This window comes from Anneissia japonica, unplaced genomic scaffold (genome assembly GCF_011630105.1).
Source record: "Anneissia japonica isolate Jap-2015-1 unplaced genomic scaffold, ASM1163010v1 scaffold38595_len3984_cov111, whole genome shotgun sequence".
Classification (NCBI taxonomy): domain Eukaryota; kingdom Metazoa; phylum Echinodermata; class Crinoidea; order Comatulida; family Comatulidae; genus Anneissia; species Anneissia japonica.
The window spans coordinates 1-4,094 of record NW_022688212.1 but is presented as its reverse complement, the minus strand read 5'-3'; the positions used below and the strand labels follow the sequence as shown (position 1 = coordinate 4,094).

Below are 4,094 nucleotides of genomic sequence, written 5' to 3'. Positions count from 1 at the left end.
AAAATATATGTTAAATCTTTGACTTTTTTATATCTATACATACACAATAAACAATATAAAAGTGAATTATACATAAGTAAAATACTAAAATAAAACTGGAAAGTAAATTAAAGACAAGAATTCAAAATAGAAAAATTTAACAGTATCAATTCCTATTTATTATTTAATATAAGACTTTTCACTATTCTTAGTGAATTTTCATATTTTCACAATTGACAAGTGCAGTAATACTAAAGTATGGATTGGAAGAAATTCATTTTTGTCTCCCTTACGCATTAAAATTTAAAAGAAAATTACATAGATATAAATTTTTGATTTAAAAAGTCCACTGGCCTTGCAAAAATGTATGTGCAGTATTATTCTCTACTAGAGAAAAAGATTTACCATATCATTTAATTATTTTCAAATCTTACCCTCTAATTAAAAGTTGAAACCATGGCCCTAGCATTTATACAATGTACTAAACAAATTTAATTGAAACAACATTTGGACAGACACGTCTTTTTTTCTTTCCAAAAGTACAACTTTACAATGCACAAGAAGCAACATATTGTTTTTTAATGTTTTCCAACTGTTTTCTTTTTTAAACAAATCAAACATATTAGTTTGATATATAAATTTAAAAAATAATCAATGATAAAAATTTGCACATATAAAACCTTATTATTAAACAGAGCTGCATAAAAGTCTTTCTTTCATTTATCTCATTTATAAATCATAATAATATAATAATATTAATAAGAAATAACAATTTTTAAAACAATGATTGCTATTAAAAAAAAAACCACAAATTTATAATACATATAAGTAGCCAGTTAATATAATTTGTTAATGAAGGGATACATCATTGTTGTCTATTTGTCTATTGCTTGTAACAACAACACCTCGTCTACAGTTTTTTTGAAATCATCAAAATCTTTAAAATCTTCTTTTTCAAATCCTGGAGTGGTTGACTTTTTAGAGATCGGACAAAAGGTAATATCTTTTGCGTGCTATACATCGTTTTGTCTCGTGATGGGGTGTAACGTTTGCGCTGACCAGCACACTTTGGTTGCTTACATGCTGAGCACGGCTTTCCTGATCTTGGGACAGTTGGTTTGATCGGAGGCGCTGGAGGTGGAGCAGGAGAAAATTCGAATGGCAATCCTTGGCTTGAAGAAGATTCCTGCTTAAAAGTTATTGAACTTGCAGACGGTTGTGATAGTATTACCATGAGTACTGGAGCACCCAGTGAGGGTTGGTATTTGGGGAGCAGTGTTGGCAAAGATGAATTTTGTCGAGACTTTAATGTCTTTTGGTCATTAACATCTGTTGACAAAGGTTGCTCTTCTACTTCAACATCAGTCCATCTCCTCTTCCCACCAGGTCTCTTTCCAGAGGTGTGCGGCACTGATGTGTACTGCATTTGGGGTCGCTCAGGTTGTGGCAGTGATGTTGGCAAAGATGGAGATTCGGGCATCGATTGATCGGAAAGAACTCGTTGATGGGTAATGACCTTAGGAATTGCTGTAGCCCTATAGTTCGCCTTTTTTTTCTTCTTTTGTAATAAAATTAGTTATAGATTTGTTATTAATTTTTGGTAAAGGAATGGCTAGGAAATACAAAACTGGATCATCTCTGATACGGTCTACAATCCTTTTGTATTCCCCTTTGATGTGACTTGCAATCTTTGTGGGTGATGAAAAGTGGCTGACACCTGGTCTGTTTTTTAGTATTTTTATCAAAAGATTCAACAGGCGCGACTCATTTGTTATTTGTGAGGCTTGAGCATATCGCATCCAACCAAATTTGGTCTTCTGGGCTGCACTGCTCTGTGGTGTGTCTGGCCCAAGGCACCGTCCAAACAAAGTGTATCCCCATTTTGATTTGTATTTTTTTACAAAATTTTTGGAAGACTTATCATGCTCATGAATTTCTTGAGCAGCCTTCGCAATTTTTTGCCTAAGGGGAACTGGGATAATGTGGCTGTTACTCTCATCAGCCAGTTCAAGTAAAAGTAAGGCAAGACGTTCCACCTCCTCATAACCTGGAAGATGTAGATGACTTGGAGACATCAAAACATCCTGCAATGCTGGACTAACCTCATCAGCAACACTCTCCTCTTTGGTAAGAATAGCATGTTGAGAACTGAAGCTGCCAAGTACATCATTTTCCTCTTCGTTAGTAGATAATACGTCAATACCTTCATCTGTATCCTCATTCTGATGGCTATCACTCCCACTTTCTTCTTCATCTTCTTGGGACTGCTCTTCTGACACTGCAATAAAAGAACATAAGTTATTTGTATGTATGTAGTGTGTGATGGTGGTGGTGGTGATGATGATTGATGATGATGATGATGATGATGATGATGATAATGATGATGATGATTATTATGATGATGGTGATAATGATGATTATGATGATGGTGGTGATAATGATGAATATGATGATGATGATGGTGGTGGTGAAGATGATGATGATGGTGTTGGTGGTAAAGATGATAATGATGGTGATTATGATTATGATGATGGCAATGATGATGATGATGAGTAGGAGGAGGAGGATGGTTGTGAATTAATGGGTAACAAACAGAACTGGTTGTAATTAAAATGTTACATTCAATCAGTCTATTATTTGTATGATTGTATATATTGCTATTGTTTATGGGCGGGGAGAGGGTGGAGATGGGAACACCTACCTTTTTTGATATAGTAGTCTTTGGCCAATCCAAGTACTAACCGAGCCCGACGTTGCTTAACATCGGTGATCAGACGAGAACCGGTGTTTTCAACGTAGTATGGCCGTAGACAATCCTGAAGCTATGATTGATGACGTATCATATCAACGCGCGCTTGTCTGGCGGGGATTTCCTCTGACTCCCCTGACCACTCAGCTGCGCGAGTACATTTTTTACAAACACCGGTGTTGAACAATAAACCAACCATTTTACTACGGCACTAACTAGGATGCTTTAGACGGAAGAAGACTGCCGTTTTGTTCAAACGACCCTCGAACCGGCCTAACACCAACGAAATAATTGCGTATTATTGATATGAACATATAGTACCTGTATGATTTTTAAGGTATGAGAGTGCAATTTCCGGCCAATTAGAGGTCCATATTCTCAAAATGTTTGCACCTCAGCCCCAACTATGTGGGCCCGAGGTCGTGTGGACGCTCACGCACCCCTACTTTAGAATTTGGGGAAAAAATGTAAAATTGTCTACAGCACCCGGTATTCCCAGGCGGTCACCCATTCAAGTACTAACCGGGCCCGACGTTGCTTAAATTCGGTGATCGGACGAGAACCAGTGTTTTCAACGTAGTATGGCCGTAGACATTTGAGGTGTATTTCCACTCATAGTTAATCTTGGCATATAGCATAATTATCCAATCCTGAAGCTCTGTGATTGATGATGTTTCATATCAACGCGCGCTTGTCTGGTGGGGATTTCTTCTAACTCCCCTGACCACTCTGCTGCTCGAGTTCATTTTTTACAAACACCGGTGTTGAACAATAAAGCAACCATTTTACTACCGTATGGCACTAACTAGGATGCTTTAGACAGAAGAAGACCGCCGTTTTGTTCAAACGACTCTCGAATCATAGTACCTGTATGATTTTTTAAGGCATAAGAGTACGATTTCCGGGCACTTCAAGAGGTCCATATTCTCAAAATGTTTGCTTCTCAGCCTCAACTATGGTGGGCCTGAGTTCGTGTGGACTCTCACGCAATCTTAACGCCAAATCGTGCATCCGCCCCAATCAATAGGCTAGAATATTGCATATTTTTTCATTACATTTGTTAAGACACCCCCCGAACATTGTATTATAAGGCTACATCATACACTTGTAGTGGCCCTACTGCTCAGTGCAAGGCCCAGGTCCTTTTTCTTTTAGTAAAAAGTTGACGATTAGGCCTATAACGTGCCAAAATACCGTACATAATGAAACTGTTAAGAGAAAAAAAAAGAAAGAAAAAGAAAAACATCTTTAACGAATAAGTAAACATCAATCCATTTGGGGGAAGAAAATGTAAAAATTCCACAGCACCCGGTATTCCCAGGCGGTCACCCATCCAAGTACTAACCGGGCCCGACGTTGCTTAACT

At 37.6% G+C, this 4,094-nt stretch overlaps 1 non-coding gene and 1 pseudogene across 1 annotated transcript; both read right to left on the bottom strand.

Moving 5' to 3' along the window:
• Positions 1–274: 274 nt before the first annotated feature.
• On the bottom strand, positions 275–2,360 carry LOC117121368 (annotated as a pseudogene).
• An 842-nt stretch (positions 2,361–3,202) lies between these two features.
• LOC117121373 lies at positions 3,203–3,321 on the bottom strand. The gene has a single exon (XR_004447535.1). It is a non-coding gene; the product is annotated as a 5S ribosomal RNA (ribosomal RNA).
• Positions 3,322–4,094: the final 773 nt, after the last annotated feature.